The 15,794-nt window shown below is 38.5% G+C and overlaps 1 protein-coding gene across 19 annotated transcripts in view; it reads right to left on the reverse strand.

Moving 5' to 3' along the window:
* PHF21A (PHD finger protein 21A) overlaps positions 1-15,794 on the reverse strand; it is a 191,645-nt gene that overhangs the window by 22,570 nt on the left and 153,281 nt on the right. The gene's annotated exons all lie outside the window — the stretch shown is intronic.

Here is a 15,794-nt window from a genome sequence, read left to right on the forward strand (position 1 = left end):
GGGTTTGCATTACTATTCTTATCTTGACCCAATGGCTAATTCATTTTATGAAACCCTCTGTAAATACTGAAATGATATTAGAACGGTGGATATAAAACTATAAACATAAATCTAATTTACATTTTCAAAATTAAAAACCATGCAGAAAAGGATTATAAGAGACTACTACAAACAACTATATGCCAATAAAATGGACAACCATGGAGAAATGGACAAATTCTTGGAAAGGTACAATTTTCCAAGACTGAACCAGGAAGAATTAGAAAATATAAACAAATCAATCACAAGTAATGAAATTGAAACCATAATTAAAAATCTTCCAACAAACAAAATCCAGGACCAGATGGCTTCACAGGTGAATTCTATGAAACATTAAGAGATGAGCTAACACTGATCCTTCTCAAACTCTTCCAAAAAACTGCAGAGGGAGAAATACTCCCAAATTCATCCTATGAAGCCACCATCACCCTGATACCAAAACCAGAAAAAGATATCACAAAAAAAGAAAATTACAGACCAGTATCACTGATGAACATAGATGCAAAAATTCTGAATACAATATTAGCAATCATTAGAAGGATCATACACCATGATCAAGTGGGATTTATCCCAGGGATGCAAGGATTCTTCAATATATGCAAATCAATCAATGTGATACACCACATTAACAAATTAAGGAATAAAAACCATATGATCATCTCAACAGATGCAGAAAAAGCTTTTGACAAAATTCAATACCCATTTACGATAAAAACTCTCCAGAAAATGGGCATAGAGGGAAGCTACCTCAACATAATAAAGGCCATATATGACAAACCCACAGCAAGCATCAGACTCAATGGTGAAAAAGTGAGAGCATTTCCACTAAGATCAGGAACAAGACAAGGATGTCTGATCACTCTCATCACTCTTATTCAACATAGTTTTGTAAGTTCTAGCCACAGCAATCAGAGAAGAAAAAGAAATAAAGGAATACAAATTAGAAAAGAAGAAGTAAAACTGTCACTGTTTGCAGATACATGATACTATACGTAGAGAATCCTAAAGATGCCACCAGAAAACTACTAGAACTAATCAATGAATTTGGTAAGGTTTCAGGATACAAAATTAATGCACAGAAATCTCTGGCATTCCTATACACCAATGAAAAATGTGAAAGAGAAATTAAGAAAACACTCCCATTTACCACTGCCATTTACCACTCCCATTTAACAAAAAGAATAAAATACCTAGGAATAAACCTGCCTAAGGAGGAGAAAGACTTGTATTTGCAGAACTATAAAACACTGATGAAAGAAATCAAAGATGACATAAACACGTGGAGAAATATACCATGTTCTTGGATTGGAAGAATCAATGTTGTGAAAATGACTATACTACCCAAAGCAATCTACAGATTCAATGCAATCCCTATCAAACTACCAAAGGCATTCTTCACAGAATTAAAACAAGAAATCTTACAATTCATATGGAAACACAAAAGACCCCAAATAGCCAAAGCAATCTTGAAAAAGAAAAGTGGAGTTGGAGGAATCAGGCGCCCCGACTTCAAACTATACCACAAAGCTACAGTAATCAAGACAGTATGGTACTGGCACAAAAACAGAAATATAGATCAATGATACAGGATAGAATACCCAGAGATAAACCCATGCACATATGGGCACCTAATTTACGACAAAGGAGGCAAGAACATACAGTGGAGAAAAGACAGCCTCTTCAATAAGTGGTGCTGGGAAAACTGGACAGCTACATGTGAAAGAATGAAATTAGAACACTACCTAACACCAAACACAAAAATAAAGTCCAAATGGATTAAAGACCTAAATGTAAGACCAGACACTATAAAACTTTTAGAGGAAAACATAGGAAGAACACTCTTTGACATAAACCACAGTAAGATCTTTTTTGACCCACCTCCTAGAGTAACAGAAGTAAACAAATGGGACTTAAAAGCTTTTGCACAGCAAAGGAAACCATAAACAAGACAAAAAGACAACCCTCAGAATGGGAGAAAATATTTTCAAATGGAATAACAAAGGATTAATCTCCAAAATATACAAACAGCTCATGGAGCTCAATATTAAAAAAGCAAACAATCCACTTCAAAAACGGGCAGAAGACCTAAACAGACATTTCACCGAGGAAGACATACAGATGGCGAAGAGGCACATGAAAAGATGCTCAACATCACTAATTATTAGAGAAATGCAAATCAAAACTACAATGAGGTATCACTTCATGCTGTCAGAATGGCCATTATCAAAAAGTCTACAAACAATAAATGCTGGAAACGGTGTGGTGAAAAGGGAACCCTCCTACACTGTTGGTGGGAATGAAAATTGATACAACCACTATAGAAAACAGTATGGAAGTTCCTTAAAAGCTAAAAATAGAACTACCATATGACCCAGCAATCCCACTACTGGGCATATACCCTGAGAAAACCATAATTCAAAAAGAAACATGCACCACAATGTTCACTGCAGCACTAATTTACAATAGCCAGGACATGGAAGCAACCTAAATGTCCATCAACAGATGAACAGATAAAGAAGATGTGGCACATATATACAATGGAATATTACTCAGCCACAAAAAGAAACAAAATTGAGTTATCTGTAGTGACGTGGATGGACCTAGAGTCTGAGAGTCTGTCATACAGAGTGAAGTAAGTAGAAAGAGAAAAACAAATACCATATTTAACACATATATATGGAATCTAAAAAAAAAAAAAAGGTACTGATGAACCTAGTTGCAAGGCAGAAATAAAGAGGCAGACATAGAGAATGGACCTGATGACATGAGGTGGGAGGGTGAAGCTGGGGCGAAGTGGGAGTAGCATCGACATATATACACTACCAAATGTAAAACAGTTGGCTGGTGGGAAGCAGCAGCATAGCACAGGGAGATCGGCTCGGTGCTTTGCGTTGACCTAGAGGGGTGGGACAGGGAGGGTGGGAGGGAGGCTCAAGAGGGAGGGGATATGGGGACACATGTATGCATATGGCTGACTCACTTTGTTGTACAACAGAAACTAACATAGTATTGTGAAGCAATTATACTCCAATAAAGATCTATTAAAAAAAAACACAATGCAGATGCAAATGGTCTTTTGTATGGCAACAAGTAATTAAATAAATGAGAGTGAAACTGTCTGATTATTGATGAGTAGGAGCCAAATGAAAGACTGGTTCTACAAACAGGATATCAAAAGTTCTCAGAAATCATTATGTTGTGAAATATTTTACTAGATCTGAAAAACTAACATAATCACAAAGATTTTTCACTTTATTTCTTGGCCACGTCCATATTTTCCTTCTGCTTCTCATATTATTACTCTAGGAAAGTGTTAAGTATCTGTCTTATCAATACTGTGGCAACCACTGTTCTGGGGCATAAATGCTACCTTGTTTTTTTTTTTCTCATCAGGGTCCTACGATATTTCCACCTCTAGACTATATAAGCTACTTGAGAGCAGGATTGTTCTACACACTTTTGCACCCCTTTGTGCCCAGCACAGGGCCTCACCGTAGAGCAGGTATGCTGTAAAGAGACGTTTATCTTCCGAGTGGGGAGTATGACCTGCCAGAAGAACCACTTGCTTCCTCTCTCTCCCACTCACGCTTTCTTTTATTAACCAAAAAGGACACATTTCCCCCATAAAACAAACCACCAAACACACCTACAAAGGAACACAATGGGAAAGTAGTTTATAGTGACATTTTTAAGGTCCTGGGTATCCAGGAAGCTTATTTCATAGCTCCGTGAATTGTAAGAACAGGAGTCTGAAGGGGGAGGAAAAGAGAAGGTCAACTATAAGGGTTTGCCGCTCCATTCCAAGGCTGTGTGATGTCCCTGGGGGTCTCTTACTTCCATCTCTAGGGCTGAATAAGCAGGTAGTGGTAATGCCTCCAGGGAAGATCAAACCAATTCCTCTTCACTAAGGAATTATCCAGGGTTCAAATTTTCCCTCATGCAAGAAGAGTACAATTATCTCAAGGTTGGATAAAGAATACCAAAAGCATCCAAGAAAATAAAGATAAAGCAATCACTGCTGGAGCATTGGTTAAGAATCCACCTGCCAAGGCAGGGGACACAGGTTCGAGCCCTGGTCCGGGAAGATCCCACATGCCGTGGAGCAACTAAGCCTGTCCGCCACAACTACTGAACCTGTGCTCTAGAGCCCGCGAGCCACAACTATGGAGTCCGCGTGCCACAACTTCTGAAGCCCGCGTTTCTAGAGCCCATGCTCCACAACAAGAGAAGCCACCGCAATGAGAAGCCCGTGCACCGCAACAAAGAGTAGCCCCCGCTCGCCACAACTAGAGAAAGCCTGCATGCAGCAACGAAGACCCAACACAGCCAAAAATAAAATAAATTTTAAAAAACAAAAAATGTATTAAAAATAAAGCAGAACTCCTTAAAAAAAAAAAAAAAAGATAAAGCAATTGAAACAATGGGGAGGTGTTTTTCTCTCATGGACCTTCGCTCCAGGGGAAGCCAGCTGCCATGCTGTGAACAGCACTATGGAGGGGCCCATGAGGTGAGGAACTGAACCTCCTGCCAACAGCCAGGGAGCAGTGAGGACTGCTGACAACCATGTGACTGAGTTTGGAAGTGAATTATCCAGCCCCAGTTGAGCCTTGAGATGACTGCAGTCCTGACCAACTAGTTTGAACGCAAATTTGTGAGGGACCTTGAGCCAGGACCACTGAGCTAAGATGCAACCTGATTCCTGACCTCAAAAACTGTGTGGGATAATAAATTTTTGTTGTTTTAAGCTGCTTAAAACAAACAAAAAACATTGGGGTTTGACATCACAGATATGGCAGGACAGGGAGATTTAGAATCAGTCCTTTCACTAAAGCAAACATTAAGCTGGCAGAAACTGACAGAATTAACTTTTTAAAACTCTGGAATCTAATAAAAAACTAAGAATAATCACGGGGGGCACTTACTGAAGAAAGAGGCTGCTACATTTTATTAAGAAAGCATTTTTCCTTACCTACCAACAAATCCATCCCTTAGTTCAACAGAGGCTGTGGAGATGGTAATCTGTGTTCCTGGTGTGGTTTGCTGAACCTTGTTTTCAACTTGTGGCTGTGTATTCTAACCTGTCTGGTAATCCCCTAAGGACTGGTGCAGGCTGACCCTTGTTTGCCCACCCAAGGCTGCAGTGGCTTTCCAGGTGCCATCTGATGAAAGCATCTAAAGACATGTTACCTGTAGTTACCTGGTGCAAAGGATGGTGGGTGGAGTATGCAACAGACAGACCCAAAGGTCTAGAAGAAGGAGGCTGAGAGGAAGATCCTTGGAGGAGTAAGGGCTTTAAGGGGCTATCACATGTACTGGGGAACCCCAAGTGCACTGAGCATTCCCAGGGCTAGATGCATACTCAGAAAAGAACTGAGAGAACCCTAAGCTTGTACCTCTGGCTGATCTTTGAGCTCTGTCCAAGAAAGAGGTGAAGTCTAAGACACAGTTACAGGTGGCCTGGCTTACCACTGAAGGAATGCCCCCTGCTCAAAGCCAATCTGCAAAGACCAAGAAAGGGTTTTTTGTTTTTGTTTTAGTTTACTTATTATTACCTTTTTCTTCTTTTTGGCTCCCGTTGTTTAAGTAAATTTAATAGAACAGAAATTTCAATAACAACACATGACAAGAAATAGTATCTGCAAAAATAGTTTGGAAAAGGCACTAAACAAACAACTGCAGCTCTCAACAATCAACAGTAAACCCTGGGGTAGGAGGAGAAGTGGGGTAGCAGTCAACTGCCTTAAATACGCTCAAAGAGCTAAAGGAAACCAGGGACAAAGAACTAAAAAAAATCCAGAAGAACAATGTCTCACCAAAAAGAAAATGTTAATAAAGACATAGAAATTATTTAAAAGAACCAAATAGAAATCTGGAGCTGAAAAATATAATAGCTGAAATGATAAATTCACTAAAGGGGTTCAGGCAAAAGAAAGAATCCGTGAACCTGAAGATAGGATAACTGAAATTTCCAGTCTAAGGAGCAGACAGAAAAAAAGAATGTAGAAAAAGTACAGAGCCTAAGAAGCCTGTGAGACATTGTCAAGCATACCAACATATGCATGATAGACTCCCAGGGGGAAAGGAGAGACGGAAAGAAACAGAAATATTTGAAGAAATAAAAGCTGTAAACTTCCCAAATTTGATGAAATATATGAATCTACAGGCATACCTCATTTTATTTATTGCACTTCACTTTATTGCACTTTGCAGAATACTGCATTTTTTACAAATTGAAGGTATGTGGCAACCCTGTCTCTGTGTCAAGTTTTGGTAATTCTCACAATATTTCAAACGTTTGCATTATTATCATACTTGTTATGGTGATCTGTGATCAGTGATCTCACTGAAAAAAGATTATAATGTGATAAAGGCTCAGATGATGGTGAGCATATTTTAGCAATAAAGTTTTTTAAATTAAGGTATATACATTGTTTTTTTGACATAATGCTATTGCACACTCAGTAGACTACAGAATAGTGTAAACATAACTTTTATATGCACTGAGAAACCAGAAAATTCATGTGACTACCTTTATCTGCTTTATTGTGGTGGTGTGGAACTGAATCCACAATTATCTCCAAGGTAAGCTTGTAAACATCCAAGAAGCTCAGTGACCTCCAAGTAGGATAAACTCAAAGAGACTCATACTGAAACACATTATAATCACACTGTCAAAAGCCAAAGAGAGAATCTTGAAAGCAGCAAAAGCAAAATGATGCATCACATGTAAGGGTCCTCAATAAGATTAACAGTCAATTTCTCATCAGAACCAGAGACCAGAAGGCAGTGGGATGACACATTTAAAGTGCTGAGGGGGCTTCCCTGATGGTCCAGTGGTTAAGATTCCACACTTCCACTGCAGGGGGCACAGGTTCCATCCCTGATCAGGGAACTAAGATCCTGCATGCCGTGTGGCACAGCCAAAATAAATAAATACACAATTAAAGTTCTGACAGAAAAAAGACTATTAACCAAGAACTCCATTTCCTGCAAAAAGCAAAGGGAGTTCACTGCAAGTAGACCTGTCCTAAAAGAACTCCCTTAAGAGTTTTTCAGGTTAAATAAAAAGACCCTAGACAGTAACTTGAAGCCAAAAAAGAAAAAAAAAAAACTCCAATAAAGGTAACTACATAGGTTAACATAAAATCCAGTATTACTGTATCTTTGATTTGTAACTTTTCTTTTTGCTTCCAATATGATTTAAAAGAGAAATGCATGAAAAGATTACAAATATGTATTAGTGGTCACACAATATATAAAGATATAATGTGAGACCGTAACAACATAAAAGGGGGTAGGCCAGAGCTGCATAGGAGCAGAGATTTTGTATACTACTAAAGCTAAGCTGGGATCAAATAAATTACACTGTTAAAAATTTATGAATGTTACCTATGGTCCCCATGGTAACGATTAGGAAAATAACTAAAATATACAGAAAAGGAAATGAGGAGAGCATCAAAAAAGTACATACACTAGTGTAAAAAACAAAACAAAACACACACACACAAAAGATGGCAGTATTGGAGGAACTGGGGTCCGAAAAAGACATAAGACATGTAGAAAACAAAGAGCAAAATGGCATAAATCCTTGCCTAACAGTAAAATCACTTTAAATGTAACTGGATTAAACTCACCAATTAAACAACAGAGAGTGGCAGAATGGATTAAGGAAACAAGATCTGGGACGTCCCTGGTGGCGCATTGGTTAAGAATCCGCCTGCCAATGCAGGAGACACGGGTTCGAGCCTTGGCCCAGGAAGATCCCACAAGCCGCGGAGCAACTAAGCCTGTGTGCCACAACTACTGAGCCTGCGCTCTAGAGCCTGCGAGCCTCAACTACTGAAGCCCGCGTGCCCAGAGCCCATGCTCCGCAACAAGAGAAGACACCGCAATGAGAAGCCTGTGCACCGCACTGAAGAGTAGCCCCCCCTCACCACAAGAGAAAAGCCCAGACACAGCAACGAAGATCCAACACAGAGAAAAATAAATAAATAAATAAATGTTTTTTTTTAAAAAAAAAACCCAAGATCCAACAATATGTTATCTACAAGAGATACATTTTAGAGCCAAAGACACAGAAAGGTATCCATCAAAGGATGGAAAAAGATACTGCACACAAATAGTAACCAAAAGAGTATAGAGATGGCTATGCTAATATCAGACAAAATTCACTGTAAGTCAAAAACCGTTACAGGAGACAAAAAAGGTCATTATATATTGATAAAAGAGTCAATTTATCAAAAAGATATGACAATTTCAAATATATATGCACCAAACAACAGAGTCTCAAAATATATGATGCATATACTGACAGAATTGAGGGGAGAAATAAACAGTTCTATAATAATAATTAAAGACCTTAATACCTCACTTTAAATACTGGAAAGGACACGTAGAAAGAAGATCAACAAGGAAACAGAGGACTTAAACAACACTATAAACCAACTAGACCTAAGAGACATAAAGAACAGCCTACTCAACAACAACAGAATACACATTCTTCTCAAGTACACATGAAACATTCTTCAGGATAGACCATATTTTAGGCCACAAAACAAATCCTAATAAATTTTAAAAGACTGAAGTAATATGAAGGATTTTTTCTGATGACAACAGAAAGAAGCTAGAAGTCAATATAAAGGAATACCAGAAAAATTTTAAGTATGTAGAAATTAAACAACATACTTTTACTTGGCTGTGCCGGGTCTTAGTTGTGGCATGCAGGATCTTTGTTGTGGCATGCGGGATCCTTTTTTCTTTAGTTGCGGCATTTGGGACCTTTAGCTGCAGCATGTGAACCTTTAGTTGCAGCATGTGGGATCTAGTTCCCCAACCAAGGATCGAACCTGGGCCCCCTGCACTGGGAGCATGGAGTCTTAGCCACTGGACCACCAGGGAAGTCCCTAAAAAACATACTTTTAAACAACCAGTGGAACAAAGAAGAAATCACTAGGGAAATTTTCTATCTCCCTGAAGAGTGAAAATGAAAATAAACATACCAGAACTGATGAGATGCAGTGAAAGCACTGGTCACAGGTAAATTTAAAGTTGTAACAGTCTGTACATAAAAAATAAGAAAGCATTCAAATCGAAATGCTTATAACCTAAATTTACAGCTTAAGGAACTAGAAAAGAAGAACTAAACACAGAGCTAGCAGAAGGCAGGAAATAATAAAAATAAGAGTGGAGATAAATGAATTGGAGAATAGAAAAACAACAGAATTAATGAAACCAAAAGTTGATTCTTTGAAAAGATCAACAAAATTGACAAACCTTTAATTAGACAGAATAAGAAAAAAAGAGCGAAGACACAAATAAAGAAAATCAGATATAAAAGTGGGGACATTACTACCAATCTTATAGAAATAAAAAGGATTATCAGAGAATACACTGAACAACTGTACACCAACAGGTTGCCAAGGGGGACAGGACTGGGGAAGGGATGGAGTGAGAGGCTGGGGTTAGCAGATATAAGCTTTTATATATAGAATGGATAAACAGCAGGTCCTACTGTAGAGCACAGAGAACTATATTCAATATCCTATGATAAACCGTCATGGAAAAGAGTATTAAAAGGAATGTATATATATATAACTGAAGCACTTTGCTGTACAGCAGTAATTAACACAATACTGTAAGTCAACTACACTTCAATTAAAAAAATATCAGATAACATAGATGAAATGGGTAAATTCTTATAAACATACAAATTACCAAACTGACTCAAGAAGAAATAGAAATGTCAACAGACCTATAACAACTAAAGAGACTGAAACAGTAATCAAAATCCTCTCATAAAAGAAAAGTCCAGGACCAGACAGCTTCTCTGGTGAATTCTACCAAACAGTTAAAGAATTAACACCAATCCTTCTCAAACTTTTCCAAAAAATAGAAGAGCAGAAAACACTTTCTAACTCATTCTATGAGGCCAGCATTATCCTGATACCTAAGCCAAACAAAGACACCACAATAATAGAAAATTACAGACCAATATCTGTTATGAATATAGATGCAAAAATCCTCAATAAAATGCTAGCAAACTGAATCCAACAGCATGTTAAAAGGATGATACACAATGACAATGTGGAACTTATCCTAGGAATGGAAGATATTTTTTTAAAAATCAATGTAATATACCACGTTAATAAATAAAGGCAGAGAAAAACGATATGATCTTCTCAGTTAATGCAGAAAAAGCATTTGTGAAAATCCAACACCCATTCATGATACGAACACTCAGAAAACTAGGAACAGAAGGGAACTTCCTCAACTTTATAAAGGACATTTATGTGGAAACTACAGCTAGCATCATACTCAATGGTGAAATACTGAAAGCTTTCCCTCTGAGATCAGGAACAAGAGACATATGCCCACTTTCATCACTGCTATTCAACATTGTAGTGGAAATTCTAGCCAGGGCAATAAGGCAAGAAAAAGAACTATAAGGCATCCAAATTGGAAAGGAACACATAAAACTATCTCTTTTTGCAGAGGACATGATCTTACATATACATAAAATCCTAAAGAATCCACACAACAACTACTATAGCTAATAAATGAATTCAGGAAAATTGTGAGGTACAAGATCAACACAAAAGCCAGCTGCATTTCTAATACATGGTAATTCATAATAGCAATGAACAATCCTCATAGGAAATTAAGAAAACAACTCAATTTACAATATCATCCAAAAGAATAAAATACCTAGGAATAGGGACTTCCCTGGTGGTGCAGTGGTTAAGAATCCACCTGCCAATGCAGGAGACATGGGTTCAAGTCCTGGTCCAGGAAGATCCCACATGCCACAGAGCAACTAAGCCCGTGTGCCGCAACTACTGAAGCCCGCGTGCTAGAGCCTGTGCTCTGCAACAAGAGAAGCCACCGCAATGAGAAGCCCGCGCACCGCCACGAAGAGTAGCCCCCACTCGCCACAACTAGAGAAGCCTGCACGCAGCAACGAAGACTCAACGCAGCCAAAAATAAACAAATTTAAAAAAATAAATTTATTTAAAAAAACAAAAAGAAAACCTAGGAGTAAATTTAACCAAGGAGGTGAAAGACTTGTACACTGAAAAGTATAAAACACTGCTGAAGAAATAAAGAAAACCTAAGTAAATGGAAAGACATCATGTTCAAGGACTGGAAGACAGAATATTGTTCAGACGGCAATACTATGCAAAGCAATCTAGAGAGTCAATACAATTCCTATCAAAATTCCGACAGCCCCCTACCCCACCCCTTTTTTCGCAGAAAGACTGGAAAAGACAATTCTCAAGTTCACGTAGAGCTGCAAGGGTCCCTGAACAGCCAAAACAATATTGAAAAAGAAAAAAAGTTGGAGGACTCACACTTTCTAGTGTCAAAACTTACTACAAAACGATAGCAATTAAGACAGTGTGGTTGGTACTGGCATAAGGACAGACATATAGACCAACATAACAGGATCGAGAGTCCAGAAATAAACCCATACGTCCACAGCCAATAGATTTTCAATAATGATGCAATGATCACTCAAATGGGGACAGAATAGTTTCTTCAACAAATAGTGCTGGGAGAACTGGATATATCCACCTGAAAAAGAATAAAGTTGGACCCTTGTTTCACCCTATATACAGTCATTAAGTCAAAATGGATTACTGACCTAAATATAAGAGCTAAAACCATACAACTCTTAGAAGAAAAATTAGGGATACATCTTCATGACCTTAGATGTGACAATGGATTCTTAGCTATGACACCAAAAGCAGAAGCAACAAAAGAAAAAATTTTAAAACTTTTGTGCATCAAAGGACATTAGAAAGTGAAAAGACAACCTATATACTGAGAGAAAATGTTTTCAAGTTACATATCTGATAAGGATCCAGTATCCAGATTATATAAAGAACTCTTACAACTCAACAACAAAAACATGAACAACCCAGTTTAAAAACTGGCAAAGAACTCAGAGATTTCTCCAAAGAACATTTACATATGGCCAACGAGCACGTGAAAAGATGCTCAACAATGTTAATTATTAGGGAAATGCAAATCAGAATCACAATGTGATATCATTTCACACCCACTAGGATGGCTGTAATTTTTTTTTTTTTTTTTTTTTTTTGTTATATGTGGGATCTTCCCGGACCGGGGCACGAACCCGTGTCCCCTGCATTGGCAGGCGGATTCTCAACCACTGCGCCACCAGGGAAGCCCTATAATTTTTTAAAAAAGGAAAATAGGGCTTCCCTGGTGGCGCAGTGGTTGAGAGTCCACCTGCCGATGCATGGGCCACGGGTTCGTGTCCCGGTCCAGAAAGATCCCACATGCCGCGGAGCCACTAGGCCCGTGAGCCATGGCCACTGAGCCTGCGTGTCCGGACCCTGTGCTCCACAACGGGAGAAGCCACAACAGTGAGAGGCCCGCGTACCACAAAAAAAAAAAAAGGAAAATAATAAGTGTTGGTAAGGAGGTGCAGAAAATGGAACACTCATACCTTGCTGGTGGGAATGTAAACTGATTCAGTTGCTGTGGAAAACAGTCTGGCAGTTCCTCAAAAAGTTAAACATAGAATTACCATATGATCCAGCAATTCCAAAGAATGGGAAATAAGTGCTCAAACAAATACTAGTGCATTAATATTCACAGCAACATTATTCCCAATAGCCAAAAGGTGAAAATAATCCAAATCTATCAATGGATGAATGGATAAACAAATAGTGGTATACACATACAAATGGAATACTATTTGACTATTAAAAAGGAATGGAGTACTAATACATGTTACAATATGGATAAATCTTAAAACATTATGCTAAGTAAAGAAACCAGATACAAAAGGTCACATACTGTATGAGTCCATCTATATGAAATACCCAGAATAGGTAAATTTATAGAGACAGAAAGCAGATTGGTGATTGCTAGAGGCAGGGGAGGAGCAAATGAGGAGTAACTACTTACTGAGTACTGAGTTTCATTCTGGGGTAATAAAAATGTTTTGGAACTAGACAGAGTTGGTAGTTGCACAACATTGTGAAAGTACTAAATGCCACTGAGTTGTTCACTTTAACATGGTGAATTTGATGTGATGAGAATTTCACCTCAATTAAAAAGACAATTAGGTTGGGAAACAAACAAACAAAAAAGATTAAGCTAAAAGTATGGTCTCTATCAGAGATTATAAACCACTATCCAGAGGTGAAGCTGTCCGGCAGGTGTTATTTTTTTGCCTACATGGTGTTTAAACAGTTACTGATATATATTTTTTTTTTAATTTTTTTTTAATTCATTTTATTTTTATTTGTTTTTAATCTCAAAAGTATATCTTGAAATCTCTCAAAATATCTGGATTTCTGGCTTTTCTTGAAAAAGTTTTCATATGATAAAAACTGGCTATTGTCAAAAAGTTGCTGCCTCCTTGAGATGGAGTATGTTACTTTGCACTTTACCACAGTCTCTTCTACTTTCTATTATCTTCTTGACACCAAGGCCAAACTGTCGATTTTGTCATACTTGTCTTACTATTTCAAAGAAATTAAGAGTGAGATATCTCTTGTACTCATGTTCCCATTGAAAGTGAAAAAAAATCTACTTGTTTACTCCCAGTCTGTTTTACTCGTTTATTGATATATTTCCTACTTTGCACCTGTACAAATTTGCAAATCCTGTTTTTTTCTGGTTTTAGAAAGATAAAAACCATAAACTCTGGATAGAACTAAATTAGCCATTTATATCCCTGAATTACAAATTCACCTTTTAAGGCTGGGCTGCATGAATAACGAAAGTTAGGCGCTTGAAAATTTTTCAAATGTACAAATAGTTTCATCAATCAAGGTTAAAAAAAATCTGGATTGAGGGCAAAGAGTTACCACCTCAAGTTTCCTTAAAGGGAAGACTGGGATTTGAGGCTAATACATTGGATAATACTCTCAACTTGGAAGTCCTCTTTTTTAGAGGACACTGTGTAGGTTCCCATACAAAATATAGATGGAAGTAGGGGAATGGGTAGCAATCTGACAAATTTCCCCATAGGACCTATAGGATTTTTCTCAGTAGTCTAGCCTTTGGGACATACATAGATGTCTTTGTTGCAGGGAATGGGGTGGGGTGACGTGGATAAGAATGAACATAATCCCTGAGAACTAAATACATCAGACACAGCCTAACCGACTTTAAGCTCTTTACGTCATTCCGCCATCCACAGGTGTTTAGCCCCATTTCACAGAGCGCTGGAGAGGACAAAGACATAACAGGAGGCAGCGTGGGGGCCATGATATGAGTCTGTCCGGCTTTATCTGCCTTTCTGCCTAAGTATATTTCTAGCCTCAGAGCTCTTTAAACACTACCACTCAGTTTCTCACAGCCACAATGTAATGTGGCTTCTGACAAGGGATAAGACAGGTTCTCCAATCTAGGGTGGAGAAGGGAGTTGGGGACGCCTGATGAGGGGGGGGAGAAGTGAGACCGCTGTTGTTACAGCTGACGCTGCCTCTCCCTTTCCTATGCCTACGTGAAACTACACGACCTGCCGTGCTTCCTCCCCTGGAGGCAGAGCCACAGTGCCTGCCCCAGACCAAGCTCTGTGAGGGTACAGGCTTTGACCTCCCAACCCGTGTGTTAGCACACGCCGCATGGCAGCCGGCACAGAATCAACATTTTTTATTAAGTGACTGTTATCACCCTAAACAAACGAGTAGCAAGCAGAAAGGAACCCATCTAGCCTGGCCACAGAGAGAATGCTGGACACAGGTTTTGATACCTCTACGAGTAGACTGTAAGTGGTACTTCCGTGGCTACGTAATGCTCATCTATGGGATCTCTTAACAGCTATGAATGAGATACTGGACATGAAACATGGAAAAAAAAAAAAAGAAGGATAGTAGAAAGATCTGAAGTAGGAGAATTCTGAGAATGGAGTCTAGAGAGAATCCTTGCTGACCGAGCTTGATAACCTGTAAGACGCTGTGCCAGGTGGCCTGCTAAACTAAACAAGCAATGACTACATTCCTCTATTAGATCAACAAGAAGAAAGACCATGGAATTCACTGCTAGAAAATATATTTTTTTTAATTTTTAAGAATTCATGGGTACCTTTTTATGATATTTTTATAATTAAAATGAAATGCTCTATCAATATATAAGGCTGGGATATGAAGATATTCAAGATCTAATAAGAAAAAAAAGCAAGTGACTAAGTAATATATCGTTTGATTTTGCCTTTTCCTTTATCAAGAAAATATGTGGAGGAATATAATCTAAACTGCTAATAGCAACTTTGGAGGGTAAAATTATGGGAGAAATTTACTCTCTTCAATGATTATGAGGGGATACATTTCTACAATATATATTTCTGTAATGTTTGAGCTTTCCTTTTACAGTGAACAGGTATCATCTTTGTAATGAGAAAAAATAAGAAATGTAAAAATGAAATGAAACTGAAGATTCTTGTCTCCTAAAAATATCTTTATCAAAAAAGAGGTCAAAGAGAAATAATATTTAATAATTTAAAATAATGTTTCGAGGGACTTCCCTGGTGGCACAGTGGTTAAGAATCCGCCTGCCAATGCAGGGGACACGGGTTCGAGCCCTGGTCTGCGAAGGTCCCACATGCTGCGGAGCAACTAAGCCCGTGCACCACAACTACTGAGCCTGCGCTCTAGAGCCCGCCAGCCACAGCTACTGAGCCCACGTGCCACAACTGCTGAAGCCTGCGCGCCTAGAGCCCGTGCTCCTCAACAAGAGAAGCCACTGCAATGAGAAGCCTGTGCACCACAGCAAAG

Source organism: Kogia breviceps, chromosome 7, assembly GCF_026419965.1.
Source record: "Kogia breviceps isolate mKogBre1 chromosome 7, mKogBre1 haplotype 1, whole genome shotgun sequence".
Classification (NCBI taxonomy): domain Eukaryota; kingdom Metazoa; phylum Chordata; class Mammalia; order Artiodactyla; family Physeteridae; genus Kogia; species Kogia breviceps.